Source organism: Crocodylus siamensis, chromosome 9 (assembly GCF_052110815.1).
Source record: "Crocodylus siamensis isolate JL-2025a chromosome 9, ASM5211081v1, whole genome shotgun sequence".
NCBI classification, from domain to species: domain Eukaryota; kingdom Metazoa; phylum Chordata; order Crocodylia; family Crocodylidae; genus Crocodylus; species Crocodylus siamensis.
In genome coordinates, this window is record NC_143403.1 from 29936954 (window position 1) to 29961648 (window position 24695).

General features: G+C 40.7%; 1 long non-coding RNA gene across 1 annotated transcript in view; it reads right to left on the minus strand.

The window, feature by feature from the left end:
• Positions 1-24695, minus strand: part of LOC149857259 (uncharacterized) — a 73499-nt gene that overhangs the window by 29271 nt on the left and 19533 nt on the right. The window contains exon 5 of the long non-coding RNA XR_016444332.1: positions 22968-23121. This is a non-coding gene — a long non-coding RNA (uncharacterized LOC149857259). The remainder of the gene's footprint in view (positions 1-22967; positions 23122-24695) is intronic.

Genomic DNA, 24695 nt, shown 5'->3' on the forward strand with positions numbered 1-24695 from the left:
ATGTGATCTAATTAAGTTAGAGTGGTTGAGGAGTGGGGTTAGGGTGTCTGCAGGGGCTGGTGAGTCCATGGGGATGGCTGGTGGGTCTGGAGCTACATTGGTACACACATTTAGGTTAGATTGGGCATGGGGTAGCCTGATCTACATAGTTCACCTCCTAAAGTTAGATCAGGTCAGCCATTTTTTGCCCTATCTTAACTCCCCAAACATATGTACAGTTCGGGATTTATTCAACCTAATCCTAGTTAGGTCGATCTAATTGTAACATCTGTACGTACCCTCTGATTACTAACACCTAATATAAGCATAAAAGCTTTGTTGTGTAAGAGTCAAATAAACTAGCAGCCAGCTCCTATTCTACCTATTAGGTGCTTAAACCTTAAATGTGATCCTATTTTACTCTACATGAGTGTGACAGGGGGCCATCTCAGGGTCAGGTCTCAAGTTTGGCCTGCTCACACATCTAAGGGCAGTCTGCTGTGTCTCTCCTGCCATGACTTGGTGGATAAATAACTGGTGTAAAATGTAGGAGGCTGCCCATTTTGTGTGTCCTGATGCCAGTGGCATTATACATGGCTCTGACCTCCCCTATACTGTGTACCATGCCTTGCACATGGCATCTGGAGTTGGGCTAAACTCTTCCCCTTGTAGATCCTCTAACATTCTTCCTAGCACTCTACCCTTCACTGGGTCTTTTGTGCTCTGCCCCCTCTCACTGTGCCACACTTATACTGCCCCTCACTTGGCCACTCTCAACCCATCTTACTCCATGCATCTCCTTTAGGTCCCCCTTGAGCCCTACTCTACATGACCCTTTCCTACTCACACTCCAGCCAGTCCACACACAGCCCTTCAAGCCACCCTCTCACAGACTACTCTATGTGACCACCAGTCTTATGCCTCACACTAGACTGGACTCAGCCTCTAGCCCCTCTCTGGGCCACTCGTCCATGTTTTTGCTCTTGTGGGGGTTGGCTCATGTGCTGCCCTTCAGGCTGCCCCTGCAGTCCTACTTAGCACACCCCTGGTTGCCCCTGCAACCCTACTCTACATGACATACGCACAGTCCTTCAGGCCGCCACTGCACACCCTACTCTGTGCAGGCCACCAGACAATGAGTCCTTGAAAAAATGTTAAAATAAGTGGAGTGAAGGGCCTCCTCTTCCTCACTACTTTTTGTTATTTAAGGTTAAAGCTAAGATGACAGTGTGTCACAAAAGCAGATGTATTGCAGATTTTTCAGGGACTCCAGTAGTGTGGAATACAATCACACTTCAGCAAGTAATGACTAGAATAGGATTTACTCCTGAATTCAAAAAGTAACTTCAAACAAAGCAAATGTTCGCATTAGCATAAACAGGGCCAAAACCACCTGTGCTTATTCACATACATTACTCAGTGAAACTTACTCAGTGAACAGTTCTATTCATTTCACAATAATTACTTAATGAAGGAGGCATAAAAAAAAGAAGAGTAAAGATATCTGAAGAAATTTCTACATTGCAGTCAAAAAGGTGTAAATGCAGCTGGTAGACATACCTCTGCTAGATTTAAACTGGTAATTCTGAGGGACTGGTAACCATGTAGTGGCAGTGACAATGAGCTCAGCATGGACTGCCCAGGATTTCAGCTGGGTTGGCCTGTGCTGGTCTCCATGTGGCTACAGCTACACCGAATATCAAGTACTTAAGTAATTTTAAGTATTCCTCCATAAATTTCAATCACACCTTTAACTGCAGTGTGGACATACCCTGAGTTGGGCCTCATCTGTTTAATAGAGAAACTGAATATATGATTTTACATTTGTTTCCCAAAGCCTCATTTTTTATAAAAAAGAACATTTACAAGTGCATCTATCTTCAGAATTCTCTCATGCACAAAAATATAGTTAAAAGATGGGTCAAGAGACCTATAAATCTCTCTTAAGTAGCCTCTCATTCCAAGTAAAACTCTAAGCTTACATTTTGCATTTAATATCTTTTCCAGGCCAGAGATATTAGTAACCAGAAAAAAGTGTCACTGTAAATCTTAAAATATAACACATTAAGATACATAACTAAAAACACTGACAGATAATCCTTCAGGCGGAGTGTTACCTGGACTGTGCCTATATCCAAGGAAAAAAAAACCAAATTACTGAATAACCCATTAACACGCATACAGCCATGTTCCTGACACAGAGACTATCATTTCCTACAAAACCACAAAGGAACACACTGCAAGGCTAGTCTCTATACCTATTAGAACTACCACTTCTCTGCTGGGATTTGTCTCTACAGATCCAGTTATTTTAGCATTAGTTTAAAAAAAAAGTATATTCTCAATCTATGTTTCCCTGTGTAATGGTCTAAATGCCTAATTGTGCAGGTGTTTAAATCACCCAAACAGTGAACTAATTTAAATCAAGGCTGGGTTAACCTGATCTAAAAAAGGGTTAACCCAATCTCATGAATTCCTGTTTGCATATGATTGCAGAGCAGCTCCTGGACTGGGAAAGCACCGTTGTTTACCGCTGCCCTATTGACTGCCAACCCCTCCTGGACTATTTTAGCCTCACCTTGTGGACCCTGTCACCCCACAATCCAAACCACCCCTTCCCCAACCCTGCATGACTTACACTGGGTTCCCTGCATGACTCTCAGAAGCTGCAAAGAGCAACACACACCACTCCTGGTCTTAGTTCACACAGCTTACAGTAAACTGTGTGAACATAGGTCAGCTGCCATGAATAACTGTATGTACCTTCAAAAACTGACATTAAAATTATGAAGGTATTCAATATCACTTCTTGGGCAGTGCTCAAAATGAATATTACTTACTGAAAAATAAATGTATTTATTTTCCCCTGAAACTGAGAAACATAGGGTAAAATAGTCTGTTTTAGTATCATTCCCAGTGAAAAGCTTAACATCTAACCTCTAAACCAACACTAAAGCCTATGGGTATTTTTTCTGATCTAGTATTTCACTGATTGCTGAACCATTCTAAAATATAACCCTTTCTCATCAACATACAGCCTGTGTGCAACTCTCCTCACCATTCAGTTTCCCCCTCTGACTTGCATTGTTGTTGGGATTTTTTTTTTACTGTGTGGTCAAAATGTGGAGAATACACAGTTAAATACAAATTGCAATCAGTGGTCTGAAAATAATAACATTTCATTACAGCAAAAAGATGGAAAGTATCATATTTAAGAAAATCAATTTAAATAGTTTCCACTGGTCTTGGACATGGCCTACTGCAAGTAATATAACTAACGCTATATAATTATACATCCCCTGCATTAATACAATTGACTAGTTAGTTACCAATCATTTTTTTTTTTAAGTAAATGTCAATTGGTACTCTCTAGATCAGTGGCCTGCAAGCCAGATCAAGATTGTGAGGCCGTCATTTGGCCTGTGAGCTCCCCATGGGTCTGAACATTTGGTGATGGGGGAGCAGTGGCAGTGTTAATTAGCACTCCCCTACTGCAAAATTTCTGGACTAATGGAGAGCCCAACAGGCTGAATGATGTGATTCTATGCTAGATCATGCTGGCATGGTGGGGCTGGAATGTGAGATTACTCTGGGGCTAAATCTGGCACACAGGATCAGGCCAGTACATAGCTGGATTTAGCATGTGGTTTTGGGCCTCTAGATAGATCCCACAAGTAGGATTTAGCCCACAGACTTGCCCTGGGCCACTCATCCAGTCCATGAGACCAGAAAGTTGAGTACCTCTGCTATAGATTCATAAATAGTAATGTGAAGAAAAAGAGGATGGATCCACAGTATTTACATTTGTCAAATACATTTAAATATAGGGTATTTTTGGATATTAGTGTTATTTTCATTGTGTCACACACTAGGCAGGTTTATACATGCATATATATACACTATTATGAATATACAGTAAAATCCCTGGTATATAGCACGAATGGGGAATGGGGGGTGCCAGTAATATAAAAATGATGGTTACCTGAGTGTAAGTGACCATGACATTCACCAGAGCACCTGGTATATGCCGGTCTATCAAATGTTGCCGTTGTCCACGGGAGTGATAGTCAAATGATTGAGACAGGTTACCCGGTCTCCGGATGTTGGTCTCAATTCTTTTGGCTTGCTGTCGCCGTGACATGGACAGCTGTCTCCCACTGAGGCATGTGTCAAGTGAGGCGAACTGATATCCATACATGGCTTACCATTTCAAACGGCCAAGATGTGTACCAAGACCATGACCAAACCCAGAAGACTGGGATACAACATCATTGGTTGGTGCTAGGTGGGGTGTAAGGGAGGTGGAGGTGGACAGCTGTCTCTTCTTTTCCCCGAAGGCTCTGAGACAGCCCAGTCTGCCTGGAAGATGTCTGGAATCCACAGGTCTACTTCTGGTAAGTACTGTTGCCCTCCTGGGCTTATACTGTCTCTCAAAATACCTCTTCAGGACTGCCACCATTTGCTCTCCGTGGGGCACAATTCAGCCCTGGGACACTGAGTGCTCACAGGGGAACTCACTTCTGGTCCTATGGGCTTCCTGCTCATTGGGGTTTTTATCCCTGGTTCCATGGGCCAGCCAGCAAATTGGCACTGGCACATGGCCATAAAGCATGACCATGCCGGTGCAGGAGCCGATCCTGGCTCCTCCTGACTCAGCTGTTTCTTTGAGGTTTTTTTTTCTTCTGCTATGGCCCTGTCTCTTGATGGTGCTCCACACCTGCTGCTTTCTCAGCTCGGTGTGGTCTTGAACCAGCTCCATGCATCTTCAACCCCAGGTAAGTTCCCCTCTGGGGTTTTATCTTTATCACACTGATGGCACAAGGTTTCCACCTGAATGTGGAGCAGGGGTGGAGGGGAGGGGTGCGTGGTGATGGCTGCATGCAGAGTGGGTGGCGGTGGCTGTGTGCGTGCTCTCCCCCCACCCCCGCAGCCCCACCTCATCTGGCTGGCCAGCCAGAAATTCCAGTTGCTAGAAGTGCTGGTTAGAAAAATCCTGGATAACAGGGATTTTACTGTATTATGTTTTTATATACGTGTACATACAAGTGAAATTCTAGGGCTTGTGTTATACAGGATATCAAACCACATGATCACAATGGTAGCTTTTACCTTGAAATTTCTTACCCTTTTGCAAGTTCACATTGCAAAACAGTTATTAAAATAAGAAAAATATATATTTTGTTTTCAGACATCTAGCTACTAAGTATTATATGCATATTTTAAGTAATAATATTACTTTTAGTTAAAGAGTCTCAAACATAATAATTCTTATCAGGAAGCATGGCTTAACAGTTAGAAAAATTCAGTACAGAGTCCTGTGAGATCAGATTATGAGGCGATTAGGTTACGCTATGAGAGATTAGCCTCGTCTCCTTCCTCCCTCCCCACAACATAAGAGACTCTTTTGGGTTTTGTTATTTAACTTGCCCCTCAGGCCTGGGGATAATGCCATTAGAGCCATTTTACAGGCAGCAGGATCCTATAAATGAGGCACTGATTTAAATAGTGTCACACAGAGATGGTGTCAAAGTTCTCAGCTATTTACAGGTGACATCACAAAAGACAGTTTCTGAAGCACAGTCAAGTATAATCTGCAGATTCAGTTTGCTTGCCCAACTGCCACTAGAAAACAGACTTTCTCCTGTTAATTTGCTACTTAAAATACTTGCTTAAATCAAACATATTATAAAGCTGAACAGTACTAGTATAAATACCCCCCAAAAAGAACTTTCCTCTTTTGGGGATAAGTGGTCATTTTGGAGCCTGTCATTTTTTTTCTCTAAATGAGAGGAACAAGAAATACATATATAGATGAACAAATAAACCACTACAATCTTTAAAAAAGAGATCTGACAACAGAATCCCTAGATGGCCAAACTAAAAAAAATATTGCTTAACTAAATCAGGCTCTTATTCTCTTGCCTGTAATAATGAGGCACTCTATGAGCAAGTTTAATAAATGAGTTAGAGGTTTAACAGTACTTTCTTTTGAATATGTGTAACACAAATGCCAAATATGAATCAAGAGTTAGTTTGCAAGTGATCTCTTCTGGGTCTGATGTGCAATATTTATTTATCTTTGCATGAGAAAAAGAAAGCCATCTTGAAGTAATTATACAGTAAGAGCCCAATCCTCCAACCCCATGAGAAGCTTTACTCATGGGAGCAGTCCTATTAGCTCAAAAAAACTGCTTATGTTACTTGTGGAAATGTGGTTGCAGGACTAAGTCCTTAAGTTTTGAAAAGCAAAATGTGTTTGATGCAGAAGCTCCTAATCATCCTTCTGTTGCACACTAATTTCATGTTGTGAACTTCACCATTTATTAGCATGCATTTGGAGTTGTTTATTCTCCCAAAGTTTAATCATGCATTCCTGATATGGCTCTCATTAGCATACATGAACACCCCCTTTCCTGAGTGGTTTGTGTTCAGTTCTCATTTGAGTTAATTGCTGTGTAAGGTAGCTAGATTCTAATTAAAATTCAATGGCACATGCAATGATAAAAATGTATCAATACAGTCTCTTTTTTCATTAGTTACTTTTAAAAAAATTCTACCTTCACTGTCTATTCCCTCAAATTAGCCTCTAAATTAGCTTTTATTTTTATTGTTCTAGAAATACTGCTATTACATTTAAAATGTAAAATTGTACAACATGTTATAAATATATATACATGTTATGGGATTAAATGCTTGTTAAAAACTTACTATTTTTAGGTACAGATAGGTATCTCAAACCTGAGAAAGACTTTCCTATCTAGGGTGAAATTTTGACCTAATTTAAGTCAATGGCAAGACATTTTATCACTTCAGTATGATTTCAGCCCTAAAGCATCACTTTGTTTTTGCTTATGTATTCTAAAAATAAGCAAATAAAGCCAAATACTTAACCAGATTTTTCAATCAAATAAACATTTCCCTGAATTTGAACAACACAATTAGATTTCTACCCCTAAAATCTCATCCCACAAAAGTTTTGCAATAGATTTTAATAGGAACATAATTTTTTGCCATTTATTATAACCAATTGATCAGACCTCATGGTGATAAATCTGGAGTAAAAATCTGAATAACCTTAACAAGAATTAGGATATAGTCTATTCAGACAGTAAGGTTCTCTATGCATTTATCTGGTATTGAACCCAGTGTAGTCCCAAGAGCATAAATGTTAAATGATTACACCTGACTAGTTTTCTACAGAATGCCCTTAAAGTTACTGCTGTTTGAAATGAAGAAGTTGCTAAGATAGCTATGGAGACAGAACTCGTATGGATTCCGCCTATTTGATTTTTGAAATCTTTCCAAGTTATAAAATAGTTACAGTAATGATTCACCCGAAGAACCTTGTCTTCCTATGTCCTTAGGCCAACACAGCTACAACCTATACCCCGTTACAGTAATGCTTGCACTTATGCAGTGCTTTACATTTTATTAATTTAAAAGCAAATGAAAAATCATTACCTGCATTTGTGGATAAGGAAATGAAGACAATTGGAAAAAATAGACAGAAAAATAAATACTTTTTCATGGGAAATTAAAAAAAAGATTTTAAAAATATGTTTTCAGAATTTTTAAAGCTTTCATAGATAGCAAAAATAACATTTTGTAATTTTTTCTAGTCTTTTCATGAAAAAATTGGGGCCAGGGAAGAGGGTTTGGATAAAATGCTGTTGGTTTCTAAAATCAAAAGCTGATAAAAGTCTCTAAAAAGTTTGGCGTTTCATTTCTTGATTTAAAAAAACAAGGAACAAAACCTTAAATACAAAACCCCATGCAATCAAACTAAAAATACTGCACCACACTTAAAAGCAGTTGCTTGTTAAAAAGGTTTTCATTTAAAAAAGGTACATGGATCAACTGTAATTAATTGTCCATGGTCATTTGGAAAATTGGTGACAACTGGATTTAGAGGCCAGTCTTCCTTATATCTGGACTCTGTTGTAATACTGTAGGTTATAATACTGTCTCAGACAAAAGAGGCTCAACTCCCCATTTTCCAAAGGGAAACACACCTGGTAACTTAAGTTGTAAAGTGCTATAAATTCAACGTGTTATTAACATCAGTTAGTGACAGAGGTTCTGAGTGGTAGCTTAATCCACATAGACCTTGCCATTTCCTGAGACAGCCTTTGATGCAGCATTTTCAATTCTCCAACGTGAACATTCACACACATTTTCATTAGCATGTCAAATACTGTTCATGTCCAAAATAAATAAAACCCCACGTTTTTAATAATTATTCCAATGTCAGGAAAATCCTGCAGGCTGAAAATTAGCCAAAAGGATGAGTCTGGTTTGGTTGGAGGGTAAATATTAATAATCAATAATTCGCCTGGCTCAGGTTTAGATGACACAGCTTTGCTTGCCCTATACTGCTTGTCCCACTGGAGACTAAATATATTCCTAAGCACAAAAGGAAATCTAAACAACAAAACCAATCCTGTGTCCCACTAAGCATAGCCATTATTCTGAAGCACAAAAATTACTAATCACCCTTTAATCAAGTTAAGGTTTATATAGTCATCTAATTTTGCTTAACCATGTTAATATTCAGACATGTTAAATATTAAATCCTTTCAGACATACAGTCCAGTTTGCCAAGTTTCAGCCAACAGCAAATATTTATGCTAAAGTATAAATCATCAAAAATTGCCCAATGGAAATGCTAACAAACTGTTGCCTATTGTATCTTCAGTTGGCTTCTCTGTAAAATCAACACAAAAAATAAAACTAAACTTAGTTTGCGTATAAAAGCTTACTTTGCCCGGGTTTAAATGAAATGTGATTTCAGTACCACACAGTTTCAGTGTTATTTAGCACTGATGGAATGTCCTTTTCTACACAAGACCCAATGTATGATGGAAGTGAGCAGGGAGAATGAGAAGCTATAATAATAAAGCATCTTGATTGTTCTTGAAGTATAATATTAACCAATATTAAAGTTTTATACAACTAGCAGTTAAAGTCTATATATTTATCTCTTTTAGATTATCCATAATCATATTTATTCAGTTTGTTTTTGTTTTTTTAAAGTGTTTCACATCTTTTCAAGCAGAATAAATTATAAATAATGCATTTCCTCAATGTTGGTGGGAAAACTCAGGCTATAATTAGCATATGCAATTACATATTCTGATACTTGATGTTCACTGATGTCATTCCTGCCACCTTATACAGTATAAACGAAAAGCAGGCAATCTGAATAACCCTTAACAACTTTATTCTTATAAACAACCCCTGCAGTTCAATACATCTTTCTTTGACCAACTCCTTGAAGTAAAAGGTTCCATTCTATAGCTTCCACCAGCTTTATTCTAAGTGAAAACACCACTTTGTGTTGCACGTTATGTTAAAATAACAGATTTGTGTTGGTTCCTGAAGAGAGGCGTAATGAAAACTATCGAAACTATGGATAGGAAGGCCCCTTTAAAGACAAAGTACTGGGAGATGCTGGGTAAGATCTCCAACAGAGGACCTTTGTACTTCAATGCAAATGAATCTCTGAAAAAGACTGTAGACAATGACCAGGGAGAAGTCACAGAGAACCAATCCATCTGCAGCTATTTTGTTAACTCAATGTTTCTTACATTCTTTCTCTTACACAAAACACTTGATGTTGACAGCTGTGAATTTTAAATAACTATTCTGTGTATGTTTTTCTAATTTTGTGTATTCAGATTGTTTCCCTGCACTGGGAGCTTGAAAACTGTGTACCTCAAATTCCATAATTTAGAGATTTCATGCCTTTCAAAAAGTCACAGCAATTCTGATTGCAAAACAAAGTAGAAATTAAGTGTTTAATGAACAGGTCTTCAAATGGTGAGGAAAAAAAGAGTTTCTTTAAAGATACTACACAATAGAAAACCCAAATAAAATATGAAATATAATTAGAGATTCTCTTTGAAATGCTGTATTGTGTGTGTGACAACTATGATAATAAAAAGAATTTAATCCTGTTGTAGCTAAACTACATTCTGATTACTTATGCCATTACAAAGACATTTTGCTTTTACAATAGCTGCACACACTGAGTATTTCTAGTGCCCTCCTTTAATAGGAAAAGTGCAGCAACATAGAGAAAGGTTGAAACAAGTCTATTAATCAAATAAAATATTTGAATATCAGCAATTTGTCTATGTAATGGATGAACTTTTTCACCAGGTCAAAAACTAAGTTAAACCAGATGCTAAGCTATGGCAACATTGTTGTATAGCGGGGTATGGAAAAATAAATTGGTTTTCAAAACTGGCTGCAAAACTGTGGAAATATATATACACATATACACATATATATTTGTATTTCAAAAAACTAAAAAAAAAACCATAATAGGAAAAAAAAATTGCAGTCTGCGTGCACTGCATGTATCCCGACTTTCCAAATCAGTGATTCCACCATAGTGTTTGGCAGGCTGGTAAATCAGAATGTTATAAACCTGTTGGCATTGATACAGTGAGGCCCAGATCTCAACTGGGACTACTAGGTGATGCAAATAATATGCTATGACAATAATAAAAGGACCAGAGAAATTAATTTGTGCTTGGGAAATTGTAAAGACATTTCCTTTCCTATACCTATGGGGGTTCATGCCACCTAATTTGCAGAAACAGGGCATGTATCCCTTATATCCCATCATGATCACCCAGTAGGGTTGACCCATGCAGGAGGGATTACAATATATTTCAGGAAGGATTATACCACTATACAGTTCCCAAACACCCAGAAAAGCTTGAAGGAACATTCTACTTCATTTTACTTGATTTCTGACTAATTTTGCATTGAAATGTGTCATATTCCAGTCTCGACAAGGCCTATGAAACATGATAAACTTGAGGAAAATCAGGTGTCATTTTAAAATTTGCCAAGAGGTTTGTTACCAAAATTAATGGTGAACTAATACTTAATAGTGTCAAGAAGAGTGAAAGACATCCTTCATAGAATTCTTCTGCAGCAAGTCTGCTGAATTTTGGGGGGAAGTTGAGCTAGTGAGTAGAGTACTAGGCTGGGCCTCAGGAAACCTGCATTAATGCCCACTTCTGCCAATTATTTCCTCAATGACCTTGGGCACATCACTTCCATATTCATAAATCACATTGGGTAATCACATTGTTCCTTTTGAAAAGTTATTTGATTTTGCTGATGAAAAGCACTAGAGTTGGTATTATTACCACAAGTTCCCACTGAAGTTAGTGTTCCAGCATTACAGCCTTTTCCCTTTTAATATGTCTTTTTCTCCTCCTTCCAACAAAATCCATAAAGAGCCAATTGTGTGCTGTGAACATGGCCTTGATTAGAGCAGTTAGGGCTCTTCTTTTGGCACCAGAACAACATATTTTGTACGTGACTTTCTCCATAGGTGCTATGCCTGTAAAACATCTCTCAGATGTGTATGAGGTCTAGGGACAGGGGGTGCATCCACACGTTCATTAATGTACTTTTGCTACTGCATATTAAATGTACTACCTCTAATGTAAGGTTTTAAATAATGTGCAGCAGGCTGCCCACATGTGCAGTAGCAAAAGCACACACTTCTTTAGTGATGCTTAATGAGCAGTAGCCTATTTTTACTGTGCATTAGCATATTAGCATCGTTTTTGACATGACACTCTAGTGTGCAGTGAAATAGGCTACTGAATATTAAAGTGCATGTGTAGACATGCCCAGGTTGGGACATATGTGCTAAGAACATATTGCAGAGGGGACATCATACAAAACATACAAAAGGCTATTTGATCAGGCAGGGGGCACAAGTAGTTAACCAACATGTTACCATTGCCCCATTTTACCTTGTTCAGTCCATTCATGGCTATACAATGCATCATTATATACTCACCATCACAGAGATGAAGTTCACTACATAGGGGACAGGATAAAGAATTAGCTGCCTCATGTTCCTCCCTCTCTGGGGTATGAAGTCCTAATCTGCAAGGCACATTGCAACATCCTAATATTGGTGTTTAATCTCCCTTTGTGTCTGTAACCACCTCCAAAGTGAGGGTAGGACAAAGATCACGATATGCTGCCACAATATGAAACCAATGGCAGTACATCAATTAAGTCATCAGTACATCTCTCCTTGCAGGGAGGCATTGGAAGCTTAGCCAGTGTCCATCCAGAGGGTTTTTATGCTTTGGGCCATAATTTATAGCAGTTTCCCACATGAATGCTGTATGCCCAATTCTCTTCCTACTTCATGTATGTTATGACATTGTTCTGACAGTCTATATCACATCTACACAGCAACAATAATAGTACAATAACATCTAAGTCCTTCTAGCACATTCTAAGAACTGGGAAAAAATATAAAGTACAAAAGTTTAAATGGGTCAAAAATGATGAGGCATTTTAAAAAAAGTATTTATTATGAACATTTGATATTTTGATCCTTCTATTTAAAAAGGATAGATGTAAAAATAGATACAGGTGCATGAATTTTTACATAGAAGGATCAAAGTATCAAATGTTTATAATTCTATTTATTTATATAGACCAAAATGGTTCATTGAAAAGCATTAGGGTCCATAAAATAAATACACATTTAGACACCCCATTGTCTCAAAATTATGCTTCACAAGCACAAAAGGCATCTCAATACAGAGTTACATGATAAGTTTACACTGAGCCATTATGATCCATCATGTAACTGGGTGCTTAATGACTCTTTAATACTAGGATTATTGACACAGAAGATGTAACAGCTGCTTGAAAGTTAGTCCACAGTAGCAGCTCACCAAAAAGAACACTTTCAATCTGTTATTGTATTCTAAACTATACAAAGACACTGGCATGCACAATGCAATATGAAGCGCTCCAAAATCTAAGCATAAACAATGTAAGCAATATTGGAGCAAAGAGCAAAGGAAATAAGTTCCTAAACTACCCCATAATGGGTTAGATTTGGGAGGGTGTTTGGACTCATACAGCTTTCACATAGCTTGTTTTGTCTGAAAAAATTACTTAGAGCCAAGACTCTTGTATTTCAAATTTAGTCTCAGAATTCATTGTAATAGTCAAATTATAAACCCCTTAAAAGAGTTTATTATAAAGGGAATGAAGACAGACCCTTAACCAAAGTGGCAGTGGGTGTCAGTATAATAACAGAAACTTTGAAAATATAAAAAGAAAAAGGAGTTCATTAAGGATTTTTTTTACCCATTAACAATGAATATTTCTGCTGCCAAACTTTCAGAGACAGGGTTGGTTTCCTTTCAAGTAATTGATGTCGACTTTCTTCAGTATCCAGTCCAGACAAGTTCTCAAACGTGAAGCAGGAAATCACACCGTCAAAGGAAAACTGAGCATTCCTTCCACACGGTCCAGGTCAGCCCCTCAAAAACACTAGATTTATACTACTGCTGCCAAAAAAACTTGCATTTCCATGCCCTCCTGTTGCTAAGATAAAGGATGTTTCCTACTGCCTCAGAATGCCGTACTCATTTAAAACTCCAGCTATGTTCTGACAAAACATGCTGCTGTCACCCCAAATTGAGCAAATGAGCCTATGTCCTACAGTATAAAGACTAAAAGAGTTATTGAATATCACCCGGGGAGCACAAAATGAACAGGCTCCCATTTCTCTCTGACCTTTACGGGCATTTTTTCCTGAAATCGGCCTAGCCCTTCAGCCTTCATTTCTCATTCTGTCTGTGGTAGCACAGGAAGGACAGCTAGGACTTTTCAGTTTCAAACAGATCAAGTTTTGTTAAATAACTTTTTTTTTCTTCTTCTTCAAACCAGAAGCGGAAAGGAACACTGTGAAGAAAATGGAAACTGGCAAAGAGCTTTAACTTCAAATAGCCTTATAAGTCAGTGTTGATGTGCAAAACTAATTCTATTTTTTTAGTATTTAAATATGACTGGACAGTTACGAAGGGGGAGAAGTATGATATCAGCTAAATGAAAAATGCAAAAGTGTGTAATGTTCTGACTTTTGATTGAAAAAAGAAAGAAAAGATAAAAGGAGAAAAAAAGAAAGAAAAAAAGAATAGATCTGTCGGTACCAATGTTTACAGACAAGAGTATCTATAACTTGTTATATAAATTCACAGGAAAGGAACTTAAAGCATGCAAAGCTAATCTATCTTGGTGTTTAGGAAAAAAATTCAGTTTATCAGGATTAAGAAATCCTATCAGGCAGGGAGTTTTAGTTTTATTAAAAAATATGAATAGCTTCTGTAATTTAAAAACCACTACTAAATTTAACATAAATATATTTCTTCCAAGGTAAGAGATCATGCTTAAATGAATAGAAAAAAACCTTTCTTTGGGTCATTCTGGGTACATGATTAAGGTTTGTAACCACATATGCATTACCTATTTGTTCATATTTTTCTTCTCTTAGGAATCTTTTGCATGGTTATGCAAATGCACAAGATAAGCAATAGTCTGATTTTAGACACACAATTTGTGGCATTCCATAGCCTCATTGGAGCTTTATTTCAAAGCTGGGAAATATGGAAAATTACATGCTTTTTATCTGTTAAGGAGAAAACATTTCGAATGCATAAGTATGGATTTTTGGTTTGGATGGTAAATATACTGTGCATGTAAAAGCCTAAAATCTATTAAAAATGTATAGTCTGAATCCAAAACAGAGGTCGTTTAAGCTGCTAGTAGTGCTGCTGCTTCTAATTTTTACCTATACTTCTGTCTCTGCTGCTTTCAGAGGTGTCATTATAGGGATGCCAGCGGTTCAATGCACAGTCCAGAAACACTTACAGTTTCCTTTATAACCAAGAGGAAGATGCAATTTTCTAACACATGAAACAACTGCTGGTGCAAAGGGTCAACAAGCACTACAACTGTTTGCAGGATATGGAGCGCTGAAGGGTGTAAGGAAGACTCAAGTGTAGAATGGGATCCTGACTGCCATTAACTCTTCATGTAAGAGATATAGGGAATCACTCAAGCAGAAGGGGAGATCTCTGACAGCTCACTCAAAGGAAGATGAGGGAATGCTACCATATTGAATAGACATCTGAAGGGGAGGCATCTCACACTTGTACTTACTCCAGCAGACAGAAAGCAGTTGTATAAAGAACAGAATGCTGGAGAGGGCTAGTAAAAAGGCATTTAAAAATGATAGGGACAAATAGTTTTGACCCTTTTATAAAATATACCATGATCACCCTTAAAAATATACCAGCTTCGCCTTAAATAGACAGATTTGAAACATATTTATCCAATTCTTATTGAAGTAAATGCTACAAATATAGAAACAATATTTTATTTTAACTCTTTAGGGGTGACTAGTATATCTAACAAGATGTTGATCTATTTTTATTAGAGTTAATGTGAAATAAGAGAGCAACTGAGAAACTGTAAAATTTCTATTAAATATCCGTCACTGTTCAATTCAATTTTTCATTAGTGTACATTGTAGCAACAAATGGACTCATTAATAATGAGTCCATCTCTCAGACACTCATTTTGTGAAATGGTTCCAAATTCACTGTTTACACATATCTTATTCAACTGTTCAGCAACATAGGGTGAGGGCAGCTGATAGCCAGGGAAAACCTATTTAGGCTTCTCTATCCTACCTCCTGTAGCAATGAGGACCCCAATTCCACAGACATGAAGATCAGAAGGGATTCCACCAATATATTCGGTATTCAGCTCCACAAACCATAAACTCTTCAAGCAAGAATATGATGCATAGTTGCTGAAGTTTAATTTTTTCTGCTTCCTTTTTCTTGAGGTCTCTGAGTCTCAGAACATTTTTGGAGAACCCCAGGACACCCATAGAAAAGCGGGTAGAGAGGGGAATCATTTGCAGCTGCTAATATCAATAGCCAGCACAAAAAATAGTGGGCAAGATTAACGGCTTTGACTTGCTAAGTTCCATTTGAAAGAATATAAACCAGAAGAGAATCTTTCACATTATGTTTCACACAGATCCTTCTGCATTCACCATCTTTACCTCATAGATAGGTCTTCTCACACTTTCCAAAGCCCATATAGGGAAAAATCCATGCCCAGGTGGATTTAATAAGGAGCATTCAATATTTCTGGTCAAAGAAAGATACATGAATATTAGGGTTGTGTGAAGCTTCGGGTGCTACTTTGATTTGGAGGAGATTTGGCTTGATTCGGCAGCTGAATCTCCAAATCTGAATTGAATCAGGAGACCAATAAAAAGATCTGAATCAATTTGAAGCTCTCTAAATCAATTTGGAAAAGATTTGGAGAGCTTCTGAGATTCAGGAAGTCCTCACTCATTGCCATAGGGAGCTGGACCTGGTAAGTGTGTGTGGGGTGGGGGGGCTGGAGTAGGGGGCAGGGGACCACCACCTGGCTCCATCACCTACCTTCTCCCCCAGCCCCCCCGACCCCTGCCCACTCTCCCAGCTCCCCCCATAGCTGCCCACCTGGCCCCAGCTCCTGGCTCTTTAAAAAAAAAATGAATAAATTCACCAGCTGCTGCCAGGCAGGAGGGTGATCCCTGCTGCCCCCCACTGCCCCATGGTGTATAGAGGGCTCTGCCACAAGAACCCTGACCCCTGCCTGCTCTTCCAGTCCCCCCCATGGCTGCCCTGCCCACCCTGGTTCTTTAAAAGAAAAAAAGCCCCCCACTCGCCAGCTGCTGCAGCAGCCTCAGGGCTTCTGGGGGCTTGTGGCAGACACCCCCCCCCCTGCAGTGTGGGGTGGGGAAGGCCAGCAGCAATCACTGCTCCCTGCCTGGCAGAAGCCAATGAGTGCAGGACTTTTTTTTTTTTTTTTTTTAAAGAACTGGGAGCTGAAGCTAGGCAGGGCAGCCGTGGGGAGAGCTGAGAGAGTGGATGAGCACTGGGACTCATGGCAGAGCGCCCCACACAGCATGGGGCAGCAGGGGGCAGTGGGAATCACCCTCCCCCCCACCTAGCAGGATCTAGTGAGTTAGAGGCTTTTTTTAAAAAAAATACCTGGGAGATGGGGCAGCCATTGACATGGCTGGGAGAGTGGGCAGGGGCTGGGGTCTGTCCAATTTGGAGATTTGGTCGATTCTCTGAATCAGATTCGGCCGAATTGATTTGGGACAGTAATTCAAACCACCAAATAAAATCACTGTCCCCAAATCGACCAAATCTGAATCTGAAGTGAATACTAGCCACTTCTAACAGGCCTAATGAATATCATATGTAGGTGACTGAATGGATTCAGCAATTAGGAATGGAAGCATAGATTCATAGATTATTAGGGGCTGGAACGGACCTTGCAGATCATCGGGACCAGCCCCCCCCCAGCTCTAGACAGGAAGACAACTAAGGTTAGGTGACCCCAGTGAGGTGACTGTCCAGTCTCCTCTTGAAAACCTTCAGGGTAGGTGACTGCACCACCACTGGAGGGAGTTTATTCTACAGTCTGGATATCCTGACTGTGAAGGAGTTTTTCCTGGAATTGAGCCTGAAGCAGTCTTCCAGGAGTTTGTATCCATTGGTCCTGGTCTTCCCTGGGAGTGCCCTAGTGAACAGTTGTTCACTGAGCTCCTGATACACTCCTCTGATATAGTAGCAAGCTGCTATCAAGTCCCCTCTCAACCTTCTCTTCTATAGGCTAAAGAGTCCCAGGTCCCTCAGCCTTTCCTCCTATGACTTGCCTTGCAAGTCCCTAATCATATGGGTGGCTCTTTTCTGAGCTCTCTTGAGTTTTTTCATGTCCTTATTGAACTCTGGTGCCCAGAACTGGATGCAGTACTCCAACTGTGGTCTCACCAGTGCTGAGTACAGTGGGAGTATCGCTTCCTTAATTTTACACAAGATACATTGGTTGATACATGCCAGTGTGTAGTTTGTCCTGCTGACCACCATCTTGCACTGACAGCTCATAATCATGTGATGGCCAATCATTACCCCTAGGTCCCTTTTGGCTGTCACCACTGAGCCTGTATGGACATTGAGGGCTGTTTGCCCGCAGATGGAGCACCTTACTCTTGGAAGTGTTAAACTTCATCTGGTCCCAGACTGCTCAACCCTTGAGCCTGTCCAGGTCTGTCTGTATCTGCAAACTATCTTCTGATGTGACCACACTGCCCCATAATTTGGTGTTATCCGTGAACTTGGCCAGCAAGCTTTTCACTCCCCCATCCAAATCACTGAAGCTTGAAGCCTTTCAATTTTAGGTCACTGCTGTGAATTTGGCTCACTAGTGGCCAAAGGCTATAACTTGGAGACAGTTTTTTAGTGGCCTATAGGCAAAGGGTTGGAAGCCTTGCTTCAAATTTCAAGTAGGTATAGGAAGAGACAGATTGGTAAAACTAGAGTTGTTACTGGGACTCATGTTGGTATTGTCACTGGGGAAGGTAATGTCTAATGGAGATAGAGAATGAACCACATTTTTTAGCCATTTGGGGGGGCTTTACTAATGATATGTCTGCACTACAGTCAAAGATGTGAATACAACTCTTGTGAACACACCATCTTGCAGTCAAGCAGGTCACTAGGGAAATATTAACTGTATATATGAGGCAACATGGAATTCAGAGTGAGCTAGCCACAGAGTATTCACTCAGGTCCCCAGGCACATTACACAGCCTATACTAAGTTTTGTGCATCTCTGGCTACATATGCAATTTAATATAAAATTAGCTTAACTGTGCCCACACCAGATGTAGTCATACATTTGCCTGTACGGTTAAGACATACACTATAGTAAGATGTTTCTTTAAAACAAAAATGATACATGTGGAATTCTAGCAAATTCTCTGCTTGTTGCTAATATTGATAATGGAGTTGTGCATTTTAGAATAGGGTATTTTAGTTACTTGGATAGCAATCAATTCATACCAATTTTACTAACAACACTTTAAAGAAGGGATAATATATTGATAAGAGTAGTGCTTGTAAAAGCACTTCCAGTCACATCTACACCGAAAAATGTACTGTGCTGGTAGTTGCACTGTCAAGCACACCATACTGATCTTCCTGGGCTATCTTCTAAACTGGTAACAACCTATCCATATTTATACAGTGCTTTGGGTGGGTTAATTAGCACTGTTGTGTAACAACCAGTTATTCTCCCTGAAAATTGACTTAGGAGTGCATACCCTTTTGGTTGGTTGTTATCACCTCTTCCATAAACAACTTGTGGCTTCACAAAGTTTCCTGCACCTTCTTCTGAAGACTTTGGTGTGGCCATCTAGAATGCTGATTTGATCCTATTACCAATTGTGTTCTGATGAGATGAATTTTAAATGGGGGATCTCTCATGGATATCTGTATATTACTAGTACTTGATCTTATTACTGACCCAGCATGTCTGTTTCCAGTCTCTGGGTCATTTTTCCCTATAAATGTTACAAAAAATTTACTTCTTAGAGGCTTTACTCTAAAAAGGCCTTTGTCCACAGCAGTACTAACTTCAAGACAAGCAGATGCATCATCTCACCTATTTGTTTAGGTTTTCTCATGAGAAAGGTGGACAGATTTTCTATCTACCTCTTCTCATGCCTGTTCTTGTTTAAATAAATGTTCCTCTTCTGCCCAACTAAACAGTTATCAATGGACAATTTGTAGAGCTATCAATCGCCATTAACATGTGTGATTAATGTGTTAATTGGTTCTTGCATTAATTTCTTTAACATGTCAATTGCACATGTGGTTTTGAAGCCTGCACCCAGGCTCCATTCTGCCACCATCACCACCACTAAACATCATTAAGCCAGTGGGGAAGAGGTGGCAGTACAGAAAACTGCAGGGCAGCCCAGGCATGGACTCCAGGCTGCTGCAGCAGGAAAGTGGGGAGCACATGCACAAACACACAGACACACACACAGACATGCACATGAGCAGCTGCAGCATGCACACAACCAGGAATACAGCAGGTTGGTGGCATGTAGAGCAGCACCCAGCAGGTAAGTCTGTGGAGGGGAAGGCGTGGGGGGGGGGCAGATGAAGGCCCAAAGTGAGGAAGGGAATGGGGCAGGGGCAAGGAAAGGGGTGTGGGTGAATGGGGCACTGGGGCCAGGGCAGGTCATGGGATGGAGCTGTAGGAGGCTCATCCAGAGGTGCAGAGGGAACACAGCTCTCTGCAACTGCACGCACCCGAGGGAAGGCATGGGAAGCATGTGGCCCCTGGATTTATGCATGGGGCAGAGGCAGGCTGCCTGCTGCAGGCTGGGGCTCTGTGCCCTGCTCCTTTGCTTTGGGAATTGGGTGATGCCATGTTGTGTCTCCTACCACCATGCAAATCCAGGAGGCACATACTCCCCATGCCTCCCCTGGGAGTGCACACAGAGGTGGGGAGCTGTGCCCTCCATACCCCTGAATGAGCCTCCCATGGCTCCATTCATCCCAGCCCCTGCCCCACTCCCTCCCTCACCATGGGGGCCTTGATCTGCCCCCTCCACTTCTTTTCTCTCCCCCCATCCCTTCCCCTCCACAGACTTACCTGCTGGGCACTGCTGTACACAGTGCTGGCCTGCGTTCCTGTAGTATTACCATATTTCCAGTTTCAAAAAAGAGGACACTGGGGAGGGGGGTGCAATGATATACCCGTGCCCTTCCCCTGCCCCTTACTCCCAAGCTACAGCCCCCTCCAGCTCTGATGCTGCCCCTCACTCCTGACCTCACAGTTCACTACATCCTGCCAGGGCATGTGGGGACCCCCCCTCCTCTGGCTCCAGACCCCACATACACACCCACAGCCCCTCACACCTTCACAAATTCCCCCAGTACACACACATTCCACCCCCACACCAACCATACAAAGTACCTGCATAATTTTGCATAATTTTGAGTTTTTAGCTAAAATTGTGATTAATTGCAACTATTTTTTAAATCGCGCAACTAATCACAGTCAAATTTTTTAATCATTTGACAGCCCTAATAATTTGCCTTACCAACTGAACCTCCATGGAAGCAGTTCAATGAAGTTTCAATGAATAGAATAATCCATGGCATCTGTGGACAGCACTTCAACTTCCCACACAATTTTAGAGAAATCATGATAGAAGTGGTTCACTTTTCCATCAATAATTATAAGAGAGGTTGGGGTGGGGGCTTGTGCAGAGAAATTCTCTTTCATCTTTACAGATACATGGCTTCACCTTCACAAATTATGAAGATTTCATCTTATTCTACATCACCAAGGTCAATATTTTCACTTTCATATGTCCTGTTGGAGATGCAAGTGGGATCAAGTTCCAAGAGGTAGATCAAGCTATACATATCAAATCTCTTGTAATGAGCTGATAAGAGTATTGACTGGAAAAAGTAGAAACAAGCCATGTTTGACAGCCATGTTATGTGGAGATTTAAATTTAGCTGCTATTACACTTGAAACACACACACACACACACACACATATTTGGGTTGTGTATGGCAAAGTGTGTGATTTTGGTGGTTGTGTATTGTATTGGGGGGGTTGTCTGATTTTTTTTATGTGGACAAGATGGCTCTGCACATGGAAAGCTGGGGCCTTGTATCTGGGCAAAATATTTAAAATCCTCTGGCCTAATTGGTCAGAGGAAGCAGAAGATTCTCCAGGCAGACTGAGTAAGAGAGAGGCTGGAGTATGGTGCAGTCTAACTGGACAAGGCTTGGGTGATGTGACGCCAGGTATATAAGAACAACTCAACTAAGGTTTTTTTCTCTTTCTCCTGGAGCTGCTAAGAGTTGCACAGCTGAATTGGGAGTCAAAAAACTGCTCCCTATGGGGGAAGTCTCTCCCACCTCTTCATTGGAGAGGCAAGTGAAAGCCATGTGATGGGAAAGCCTCAGGTACAGGGAGAGAAAGTCTGTCTTGGAGTTTGAGACCCTCATTCCCTCCCTCTTTTCCCTTTTCTTTCTTGAGTGGGGATAATACCATGGGGGTATTAATCCCTGGAGCAAATTGATCAGGAATGAGGTTCTGACAGTTACTGGCCACATGGACTTGGCCCCTTCTGTTTTGTAATAGTAGTGTCTCAACATAGTGGTGTAGCTGGGACTGGATGTCCAGGCTGCAGCCACAGACCTGGGCCCTTTTTGCTGTTTTACAACTATTGCATTTTAGCCTAGATATGCAGCTGAACCCCAGCCATATGTTTGGCTGGCAGATTTGGACCAGAGTGAGACCTAGCACTTCTTGTTGTTGATTCAGGGCTTAGTGCAATATAGGCCTGGCCGGCTTTTATTGCCCAATCCAGGCCCAGAGAGATAGGCCTGTGACTCCTTTTATCTCTTTAACAGTTTATTTCCCGACCCAAGTGTGGTTGTGCACTAGTTGACGTTCAGGTCCAAGTCAAGATAGGCCTGACCTTTCTTTCAAATGTCTGCAGTTTTTTGCCCAGCAGAGCTAGGATTGGCAGTAGGAATTTTGAGGTGTGGTATGCTCATGAAAGCTGCAGGTAACCCCTCAAAACCACCATGCAGAAGTGGAGATCTACTTCTCCAGGAGCAACAGAGCTCTTTGCAATGCGGAAGAACTCACACTCTTGAGCAGCTCTCTGTGACAGTAAACCCAAGGAGAGGCTCATAGGACTCTCCGGTGTGAGCCCCCTCTCCAGCCCATTGCTGAAGGGTGCGGGCCCCCAGAACTACCCTTTAGGGAGCCCAAAGTCCCAGACTGCCTGGGCATGGGTGAAGCCACCCAAGAGGGTGCCACCTACAGACTTTGCCTTGCAGTTAATAGTGTTTTAAAATTATATTTAGTGTTTTCTTTTGGATTTTTTTGCCTTTATTTTCTGTAATACTTCTATTTTTTTGTGCTTACATTGCTTGCAAGGCGGTGGTTTTGTTTTTACAGGACAACCCCAACAAATTTAGTGTTCCCAGATTTCTGGGTGGGGGCTTCAGCCACCGGTATAATTTATGAGGTACCCCAAAATGTGAACCCGGCCCTTCTTTCCGCCAACCAGTGACCAGCAGAAGGGTTATACACTAAAAATACTCCTTCTCTATGAAGCAGGTGCACTAAAAAAAGCAAGTTGTGCATTAAAACTACCAACCATGGAAAAAGTCAGTTTAAGAATAAATGTAGAGCTATGAAAATGAAGCTGATCTCTTCCTGACAATGAACACATATGTACTCACAATTTCTTTTGATGTAGAAAGTTGTCACCGGCAATATCGGCATCCATCTTGATTATAGATAATTCACCAATGCTGTTCATGATGGTGCTATCCCTATTTCATATTAACTGTAGATCATCTCTGACATGTTGGCAGGCAAAGATAAAAGCAGTTCCTGTGTCAATGGAAAGACAAAACAGATGAAGCTAGTTGCTTACTTGTGGCACCTGTGAGGAAATGAAGGCTGGTGGCAAGTAGGATAAATGTGTAGAACAGTTCATTTACTTTATTTCTCTCATATGTGCTAGTAAATCTATTCTTGCCTCAGTAAAGCTTCCTCAGCAGTGAGAAGATTTAAATCTTTCTAAACAGATACAAAATGTATCATCTTCTTAGGTTAGCCTTGCTTAACAGCAGTGAGGCATGGCCAATTGTAGACACCCTTAACATAACATATTTGACAGGTATAACATCAGGCATATACAGTAAAAAAAAAGTCGGGGAGGAGGGGTCCTAAAGCATGCCTTTATTCACAAGGCTGTTATAAGGGTATGAACTGCTAAACTCTGTCATCGTCACTTAACTTACAGTGCTCCTTAATACAAAACAGTGTTCTATTCTTGGGGAAAAAAAATCTTCTTAAGAGTACATATTTGACTTTGATCCAGTGACATGTTTCTGAACGAAAGCATCTGACAGGACAAAGATGTACAGTACTTCATTTAGTGTGTATACCACATGTGGCAGTTTAAGAATCACTGTCATAGAGCTCTCAACTACATACACTAGAAAGTAGAATGCAGCTATCCCTGGTATCCTTCAGGGGCAAATGGCTTAGGGGGGTTATTTTGAATAACCAATTCACCTGTTCTATTCTAAAGAGGGCTTTTAGCTTAGAATAAGAAACAATAGTATATACTGGCTTTCTTTCAGTATTATAGAGGCAGAGTTAAGTCCTCCAATTAATAAAACACTTAAGCAAGGCTGCGATTTTAAGTACATGAATAGTCCATTGATTCCAACAGACCTATTCATTAGGACTGTGTGAGTAGGCAGCTATTCGATTCGGCATCAGGTCTGGCTGCTTCGGATGCCAATGATCCGATCCAGAGCTCTGGACTGGGTTTCTGCTTCGATCTGGCCAAAGCGGCTCTGAAGCTTCGGAGCCACCTCAGAGATCTGGCCATAGGATATAATGGGAAATCAATGAAATATCTATAACTTAGTTGTTTTTTGTATGATTTGGATGAAACTTTCAGGGCTGGTAGTGGCTGCTGCGGGCATGAAGCCTGCCAAGTTTCAAGAAGATCGGTGTAGGGGTTCAGGGAGAACTGCACTCCAAATTCTTGAAAGCAAAACTCACGTCACTTGTATGTGCTACACCATAGGAGGGTGAAAACTGCAAGGATGGTAGCCCCTGGTAAGGCCACAAAGCCTACCAAGTTTCAAGAAGATAGGTGGAGGGGTTTGGGGGGAACTACATCTCAAGCTGCTGACAGGCAAAACTCATGACATAGATGACCCTGTGTGTGTTAAGACGCAGCAGGCTGAAAACTGCAGGGGTGGTGGGCCCTGCTGAGGCCACGAAGCCTGCCAAGTTTCAAAGAAAGAAGTGCAGGGGCTTGGGGGGAACTGCACCTCAAGCTGTGGAAAAGCAAAACTCATGACATAGGTGACACTGTGTCTTCCCGATCTTCTTGAAACTTGGCAGACTTCATGCTCTCAGCAAAGGCTACCACTCCTGCAAAT